The sequence below is a fragment of the Ascaphus truei genome, chromosome 4 (assembly GCF_040206685.1).
Source record: "Ascaphus truei isolate aAscTru1 chromosome 4, aAscTru1.hap1, whole genome shotgun sequence".
Taxonomy (NCBI): Eukaryota; Metazoa; Chordata; class Amphibia; order Anura; family Ascaphidae; genus Ascaphus; species Ascaphus truei.
This window is the reverse complement of record NC_134486.1, coordinates 11,727,615-11,737,240: the sequence shown is the minus strand read 5'-3', so window position 1 is coordinate 11,737,240 and position 9,626 is coordinate 11,727,615.

The window sequence follows — 9,626 nt, the reverse complement described above, 5'->3', positions numbered from 1 at the left end:
ATCAGTGTGTTAGTGTGTGCATATCAGTGTGTATATGTGTGCGTATCAGTGTCTTTGTGTCAGTGTGTGTATCAGTGTATCAGTGTCTTTGTGTGTCAGTGTGTGTATCAGTGTGTCAGTGTTTTTGTGTGTCAGTGTATCAGTGTCTTTGTGTGTCAGTGGTCTTTGTGTGTGTCAGTGTGTCTTTGTGTGTCTGTCAGTGTGTCTTTGTGTATCAGTGTGCGAGTGTCAGTGTGTGCCAGTGTATCAGTGTGTGCCAGTGTTTCTTTGTGTATGTGTGTGTCAGTGTGTATCAGTGTTTTTGTGTGTCAGTGTATCAGTGTCTTTGTGTGTCAGTGGGCAGTGTGTGTCTTTGTGTGTCAGTGTGTCTTTGTGTGTCTTTGTGTGTCAGTGTGTCTGTCAGTGTGTCTGTCAGTGTGTCTGTCAGTGTGTCTGTCAGTGTGTCTTTGTTATCAGTGTGTCTTTGAGTGTCAGTGTATCAGTGTGTGCCAGTGTTTCTTTGTGTATGTGTGTGTCAGTGTGTAACAGTGTGTCTTTGTGTCAGTGTGTGTCAGTAAATGAGTTGGTAGACACATGAATAGGCCTAGCAGACCAGCGATGTAGTAGATAAAGCCTCCTCCAGCCTCTTGGTGATGGGCACCTGACCGCCCCCTCGCCCCCTCTCCCCCTCTCCCTCCTCTCCCTCTCCCCCATCTTCACCATTGTCGTTCGCCACATCTCGGGGTGACGCAGGGAGGGGGAAGGGCTGGGGGATTCAAATTCAGGGCAGGCACAGTAGTCCTCTCCCTGTGCAAAAGTTCCCGCCCACCTGTCCCTTTGTTACGCTTGATACCACAGGGCCACCCTTAGGCTTAGCGGGGGCCATGGCGGCACGCTGCCAGCGGGGCCCCCCCTTTAACAATTAGAGGGACTTACCTAAACAAGCTGCCCGCCTCTGACAGCGTCTCGGCAGCATAACATCTTGGCGTCATGTGATGTTATGTTGCCATGGCAAGGCGCGTCATGGCGTCCTGTGATGTTGCATTGCCATGGCAACACCATGTCATGTGACGCTGTGACGTCCATGACACTACAGAAGGTGGCACACTGTGGAGAAGGTAAGAGGGGGACAGACACAGCCCAGACAACCCCACACCTACCTCTCTGGCTGTCCGGAGGCCCTGCGCTCCCTCCTCTAGCTCCCCCTTGGGCGCTGACAGGAGAGAGAGGAGGGAGCACGGGGCCCAGGGCAGCTGCCTTGCCCCCTTGCCCTAAGTCCGGCCCTGGCCCCCTTTATATTGTTGTATTTTGATGTCCTCTTTTAAAGGAAGAGAATGAAGGGAAGACTGGCATGGCGGAGGTGGGCATTCCAAGGCGCGTGTTGCCTTCGTCGCGGCAGCTGTTGGGGGTGTTAACCTTGCCAGATGGGAGCTCTATTGTGCGAAAAAGCCATGTGGTGGTCAGGGTTCAATTGTGCGTGATTCCCTTGGGCCCAGTCTCGCTAAGCGACCGAGCTGGTTGGGTGTCCAGCTTGGTGGGTCTTGCAGACCATGGTTTGGCCACTGTTAGAGATGTCTACAAAGGTACGCAATGGAGACCGTTTAGGGTGAAATTAACATATGGCTTTATTGAGCCTGTCCCTTTAAACAACACAGCAAACAAAAATATACATAAACAACAAAGCCCTATCCCTGTGTCCCTAACTTACTTCCTCAGTCCCTATCTGCGGGGCTGGAGGGATAATCCCATTACCAGCCTATCACCCCAAAGTCTCAGGAGGTACCTTAAAGCAGGTGGCCCTCCATGTCAGTCTCTGGCAGGTTCCTGGGTCCTCCGTGTCCAGGAAATATAGGTCTTTGGATATCTGGGGGGCTTGATCTCAGAACACAGCCCTCCTGTGCTCTCAAGACTCTCCTCTCCTTCTGTCAGCCCAGCTGTACTGTAACTGTGCTGAGGACATCTCTCTCAGGGGGCTATGCACTAAGCAGAGCGTTTTTGCGCCCGCTTGGAAAACTTTTGCTCGGCCGATTAAAAGTGAAGTAAAAAACGGGATTCACTAACAAGTTCACCGAGCTTCCCCCCCCCCCCCCCCCCCCGCTATCGCGCGTAAACTTGTAAAGCACAATAGCTGATAGAAAAAAAGCCGCCTTTAAGAACTGCATGGACACGTTATGGGGTGACGGTATCCCCTGTACTTGTAAAGCTCCCGCGTCACGTGACCGGGGGATTTAAATCCTGCAGGAGGATACCGGCACCCCATAACGGGGCCTGTATCTCAGGAAGTAGGGGGTCCCCCAGGCTGAAACCGAGGATGAAGGCAGCCCTCATCCTCATCACCAACCATGTCCTCCGTTGCTACAAACAATACAGAACGATAGAGTTATCATTCCGATACATTCCATTACAGGGGCCGGTCTCCACTCCGTTAAAGGGTTAGGTCTCAGCTCACCTGGTTCTGCTTTGTTTAATGTCTGGCCCCTCCTTTCAGGTTCTGAGCTCCTTGCCAATTCTCCAATTTGCAACTGGGTATAAATTGTGACTATCCCTTATCTTCTCTACTGTGCCCCATGACTGCCTCCTGGACAGGCTTTTTACCCCCTGTGTGCGCGGCTATTTTGTGGATCTATTTCATTTGTATAGAGATGAAACCTAAGGCCAAAAGAGTTGATGAGGTCACAAAGAGAGTGTGTAGGGAGAGAGAAGGAGAGGTCCCAGGACAGAGCCCTGGGGTACACCAACAGACAGATCGACAGAAGACGAAGACATGCTAGCACCAGAGACAGAAAATGTGCGATGATAGAAGTAAGATGGGAACAAGGATAGGGCTTTTGTTGCGGTTACCAAGAGGTTAGATTATGCAGGAGAAGAGAGTGATCGTCTGTTTCAAAAGCAGCAGAGACATCGAAATGGATAAGGCCTGGGACCCGCTGCGCTCGTTGGCGCGGGCGGCAATGTAGCGAGTTCCCCACCAGCAGGGGAATCCTCGCGAGCCGGTCCCGGTCCCCCCTGGCGGCACAGCTGACTACACGCTGTGGCGCGTCAGCCGCTAGGAGACACAAGAGAATGGTGTTTCCTAGCTTCGACGCGTCACGTGGTGTGGCTGTGAGCCAATGGGGAGGGGAGGCTGCGGGAGGAGGAGAGGCTTCGGGGAGCGGGGAGGAGTGTGGAGTGAAAGCAGCGTGAGTGCCTGTCTGTGTGTGTGTCTGAGTGCGTGAGTGCCTGCCTGTGTGTGTGTGTGTGTCTGTGTGTGTGCCTGAGTGCGTGCGTGCCTGTCTCTGTCTCTGTGTGTGTGTGTGTGTGTGTGTGTGTGTGTGTGTGTGTGTGTGTGTGTGTGTGTGTGTGTGTGTGTGTGTGCGTGAGTGCCTGTCTCTGTGTGTGTGTGTGTGTGTGTGTGTGTGTGTGTGTGTGTGTGTGTGTGTGTGTGTGGCCGCGCCCCCTCACGTCATGGCCGCACCCCCCCCCGACCCGTTTGGCCACGCCCTCCCGCGACTACTGAAGTTTCCTGTAGACCGCAGATCGCGGTACAGCGAGTTGCACGCGCCGCCGGCAAGCAAGCCAGCCGTGCGGACGCGTGCAACGGGACCTTAGCCTAAGGCTACGGCCCCGCTCCCTCAGTCAGCGCGCCGGCACTGCATGCAGGCAGCGCGCTGAGAGGCACAGACCGCTATCTACGGCCTGTAGGGAGTGGGAGCGGCGGCCGTGGTTTGAGCGGAGGGGGCGTGGTTTGAGCAGAGGGACCCGCTACTCCCCTCCCTCCCTCCAGGTGCTTGGTCTCCTGGCTGCAGGAGGGAGCTGCTCCGGGCTGCTGGAAGGAATGCTGCTCCCGCTCCCTCCCCTTTCCCCCACAAATGCCCTCCTCACACACGCTGATACACACACACACACCGCCCCCTACCTTGTGTAGGAAGCTGTCTGACAGCTCCCGCCCCCACCGCTGATTGGCTCATCAGCGCACCATGTGACGCGCCACCGCTCGGGATCACAATTTTCTTGCATCCCCTGGCGGCTGACGCGTCACAGCGCGTTGTGAGTCGTGCAGCGAGGGGGGACTGGGACCGGCTCAGAAGGATACCCCTGCTGGTGAGGAACGCGGCCGCCCGCGCCACCGGACGCAGCGGGACCAAAGCCTAAGTAGGGAAAACCTTAGAAATTAGCATCATGCAAATCATTAGCTACTTTAGTGTGCACAGTCTCTGTTGAGTGACCTGTACGAAAGTCAGATTGTAAAATGTCCAGGAGGGCAGGAGAATGAAGAAAGTTGACTCTACGGGAGAACACGAGATGTTCCAGCAATTTGGAGGCAAACGGCAGGAGGGATTCAGGGCGGTAGTTAGTAAGACACGTAAGGTCCATGTTATGTTTAAGAATAGGTGTGAACGCCGCACGCTTAAAGGAAGAGGAGAAAGTGCGAGGGGTCAGGGAGGAATTGAAGATGTGGGTGAGAGTGGGAACTAAGGCAGAATAAGAGATCTGATAAGGTGCGAGGGGATGGGATCAAGAGGGCACGTGGTAGAGCAGCGGTGCACACACTGGGGGGCGCGAGACTGAGTGCTGGGGCGCGGGGTTCACAGAGGCCCCGCGCGCTTCCCGAAGGCACTTAAATGAAGTGCCAGGGGAGCTGCAGGACCTCTCTGTAAATATAACTTACCTTGGCTCCGGCAGCTTCTCAAACGCTTCGCCATGGCAATGCGGCGTCAAATGATGCCGCGAGGTCATGTGACGTCACGTTGCTCTGGCAACGTGACGTCATGACGTTGGAGCGGGGGTGAGGGGACTCGCGGAGGTGAGGGGACCGCCGGCAGGGGGGGCATACAGATCAAGTGAAGAGGAGAGGATAGACTTGAAGGAGTTGGCAAGTTTGGCAGTTGCAGAGGAAGGAGAGAGAGGAGAGGTTAGCATTTAGGGTAGATGTCAAAGCAGAGAGGTCAATAGAGCTGAGATCTCAAGAGTAGCGTGTAGGACAGATAGAAGGGGGTGGGGGGAATGAGTGGTGGTGAATGATAAGAGGCGGTGGTCAGACAGGAGGTAGAGGCTGTAAAGGTTGGTGGTCTGTAGAGGACTGTCACATGCAGAGAAAGAGGATAGAGAGGCTGGACAGCTTGAACCTCAAAGGAAGAGAAAGAGAAATAGATGGAGGTGTAGTGCAGAGCTGATATTGGTAGCAGGAGGAGAGGAGGAGACATACCCCTCCATCTCGGCCATTGGAGCGTGGAGTGTGAGGGAAAGAGAGACCACCATAGGAGACAGAAGCCTCCACAGCAGTCATGTTGTGAGAGCCAGGTTTGTGTTAGAGCAAAAAGCTGAAGAGAGCAAGAGGTCGTGTACCACCAGAGCCTAGTTAGTCAGAGAGTGGACATTCCAGGGGGCTCAGGAGAAGGGAATAGAGCAGGAAGCAGACAAGAAATACTGTAGGTATTACGTTACATGGGTATACACCCTTAGCAGGGAGGGAGGAGGCTGGAAGGTGAGAGCGAGAGCAGGTGTGTGTATATGGGCAGGACCAGGATTAGCAGAGCTTTCCCTAGCAGCAAGAAGGAGTAGAGGGAGAGAAAGGAGGTGAGAGGAGGATTTGTAGGGTGGCTTTTTATTGAGGTGTATAGAAGTAGCTGGGATAGAGTTTTATAAATAGTGGTGCACTGTGTGGGCCCATAAAACAAATATGATCCGGCGCCTAGAAAAAAAAGTCCAAACACCAAATAATGAGATCTGACCATATAATAATCCCTTCAATATGTGGAAAGAAACACGTGACATTCTGGTATTCACTATAGTGTCATAGTTACACTAAGCATATTTCACAGCATTAGCGCTACTGGCACATTTCTGTTTTGCTGTGTGTGGGCCCTGCCAAACGTGCGGAGGAGGAGAGATGAAGGGATGTGGCTAGGAGGAGGACAGTGGGGAAGTTGGAAAGAAAAGTTTACACACGAGTGCGGAAACAGCAAACAGAAGGAGCGACAGGGAGGGCGTAATGGGATACGGTGCGGGAGGTCAGGAGAGACAGGGAGGAGGAGGAGGAGGAGGAGGAGGAGGAGGAGGAGGAGAGAGTTCCCAGGTATTGGAGGATATGAGGATGAATTGAGATAGTCAATGAATAAATCAGACCTGAGAGTGACAGGTTACAGCAGTTGTAGAATGTCTCATCGTAACAGTTGTATATAGATTGTCAGTGCATTAAGGTAAATGCTAACAGCCGCAGAGCTGATGGTGCTGTGTCCTGCGCTTCTTTTCTTGTTCACCTCCAATTCAACTCCAATGTAACTCTTCAGGCGCACCACACGTAGCACTCACGGTACCTCGGGAGCGCAGCCGAATAACCCTCCTCGCAGGGTAACATTATCAATGCAATCCTCAATCCTAGGACCTTGCAACCTCAGCTAGAAACACTTGTAAACCAGTCCTGAGTGTATGGATCGGGCGGACACGATTCCACTGGCGGGAACGACAACCCCGCTCTCTTTTGCAAAAATTCTCGCCGCTCGCCTTAGCCAGAACAATCTTGCACATCCGCCCCCACCCCTGGGTCCTTGCAACCCCGGCGTTCCTCTTATTCCCAGCGCTAACCCTTATTCAAGTCAATGGGAGTGAGCGCCAGATCGCTTACACTAACCCGTGCAGATTCTTCCGGAATCCGCCCCGAAGGCCCCGATGTGTTATAAGTGGGCTCACAGCGGTCAGCGTTTCAAAGCTCCGACTTGTAGGGAGCGATGGGAAAGAAATCAGGAAATCGTCCTGTATTGGGATCAGTGAACTGCAGTGAGAGGGGAAAATACATGTCTCAGTTCAAATAAAACTCAGGAGTCCCCCAGCCACACGCGGGAATTTGGCTTACATACCGTTAACTCGGCGTGCGCTCAGGCAGACGCAGTGTGTGGGAAAGTGGTACGGGGACGGCATTTATTCAGGGCGGGGGCAAAGCGTTTTGAGGCCAGTGGCTTTTGCATTTCAGTTGCATTTGCTGCATTCATATTGTCCCATTTCATAGTAAGAATGTCACTAAATTCAGCCGTAAAATCAATTTTTTGTTGTGGTCGTTGTTTTGCATGTTGGCAAATATTTCAATGATAAAATTAGACAATCCTCTGGCACTCGGTGGGATAATGCAGCCAGAGGTAGCGACATATTTAGCCATAAATTACGTTTGCACGCCCCTCTTTACCGCTTGGAAACCTGTACCTTTTCTCGGACGGAGGGGGCCTGCAAGGCGTCGGGCTAAATATTAGAGATGGGCATATTTTGGGGGCGGCTTTGGATCCGCAGGGGGCAGATCGGCCGATCCCTTTGGTCCGCGGATTTCAGCGAATCAATCCCAAAAAGAGCGATTCGCGTTTCGCGGATCCTTTATTATTACCAATGCGCCGCGCAGATTCTGCCGCCCGTGGACGGATTTGTAGAATCCAACCCGTGGATTCGGCGCCCCGTTGCCGGTTCCTTCAGAATCCGCTGAATCCGCGGAATGGGTGCGACCGATCCGTCCGCGGGCTGTATCCAACGGCGTTTTTTTTATGAATCCGCACGGATTAAAACCGGCCAAATCCGTGTAGCGGATTTCACACCGCGAAACTGATTTTTTTGGGGGGGGGAAATGCAAGAAAATCCGAGAAAACAGATTAGGACGGATTCGCCCATATCTAGCAAATGCGTACCGCGTATAAACACGGTCTGACTGATGTTCTTATAGAGAGAGCGCACGAGAGCAGCGTGGCCTTCTCCACTACACGTCTTGGTAAGTGGTGAAGAGGTTAAGCCATTAATTACCTCTAAATCTCAGCCAGTAGCAGCCCGAACAAGGAAGGGGGAATGGAAACGCTGTATTGATCCGCCATAAAGATTTAGTTAGAGATAAGAGAGGTGGGGGGAGGGGCGGGGGGGGGGGGAGAAAGCGTTTGAATATGATGAGTAGCTCCTTTTAGCTCTTCATGCGAAGAAAGTGGCGGCTAATTGCGTTAATAAACTTCCCGGGGTGCAGATGGTGTGTTTGTGTGAGAGCTCAGAGGAGTCACGGTTATTAGCAAATGTACAGGCAGAATGGCGGGGTTCTACATTACTACGGCAACCCGTTCGCTGCCGGAGGCACCTGCAATGCATTGTGGTTGCAGACTCTACACCAAGGGTGGGCAACTCCAGGTCTCAAGGGCCACCATGTGTTCCGGTTTTCAGGATATCCCTGCTTCAGCACAGGTGCCTCAATGTTTGACTGAGCCACTGATTGAGCCACCTGTGCTGAAGCAGGGATATCCTGAAAACCTGAACATTTAGTGGCCCTTGTGGACTGGAGAATTGCCCACCCCTACTTTACATAGTATAAGCAGTGGAAATGGCGGTCCACCAAACCCACTGACCTCTGCCATGTGCCTCCTCTATCCCAAACTTAATGCACCCCCCTTTCTCCTCTCCCCTCTGGCTCGCTCCCCCTTCCTCCCCCCCCCCCCCCATGCACGGCTACGGCGTCAAATGATGTTGCGGCGTCATTGAATGCCGATTGCCATGGAGACGTGTCGCGTGAACCAAGGTAGGTAAAAACATACAGCGGACTTGTTAGATTCCCAGCATTTATTCTAAATGCCTTCGGGGAACGCGGGGCCTCCGTAACAGCCGCGCCCCCTCCCCCCCCAGAAAATCTCGCGCCCCCAGCACTTTGCGCACCCCTGCTCTATCCCACAGTACAGCGTCTCAGTGTGCGAGACAGGAGCTTCCAGGTAAGTGACCTCACCGGAGGAGGAATACTTACTGTATGCACATATCCTACTATCAATCAGACCGGGTTATTTACGGGCGTCTCTGTATATGCATGTACAGTATATCTTTCTTTATATGTAGCGCCCAGAATGTACTCTGTGCTTCACAAGAGAGATAACACAGTGCAGGGAATTATAACACAATACGTGCAGACAAAATCAGACATTAGGAAAGGAAATCCCTGCCCCGGAGAGCTTACAATCTAAGTGGTATATATTTATACACACAATACAAGTGGTATTACATCGCCCCTCCCCCGCCCCCCCCCCCCCCCAAACAGCTGGTCATTGGAAGATAAGTCATCAATATCTCAGTTAGTTCAATTAGCTGAAGCTCCAAGCACTGGCAGAAATAGCTCCAGTTCTTTTTAATAGGTACAGGACGTACAGCAGCAGGTACAGCACCTGCTAAATAGTTTCAGTGTGAGGGTCTGCAAGTGAGAATAGCTTATATTTTCCAAATCCAGACTCCCCCCCACAATATTCATACATACGGAAGCTCAGATCAAGGTTTATACTACCATCTAATCCCTAATAAAATGCCCCTGCTTGTTTTAATGCATGTGCAGGGTTAGGCGATCGCCCCTCATTACTCTCACAAACCTCACCGAGAGGAGATATTCAGCGTGTATGTTATTGACATTAGGCCCCTGATGAAGGTGCCTGTCTGAAACGTTGGGTGCTGCTATGACTTCTTTAAGTCCTTAAATGACCGTTTGACTTTTCCCATTTTTGGCGTGCTTGACTACATTTTTGTCATTATCTTCTCCTTCCTGAGCTGAGTTTCCTGCCTCAGCCCCCACTTTGGATAGTTTTTCATTCCTTGAGACCCCATGTAGGGGGCGTCCCAAGTGGCTGGATCTGATTCTTTATTTTTCATTGACATTATGTCCACATTTGCAAAGCAGA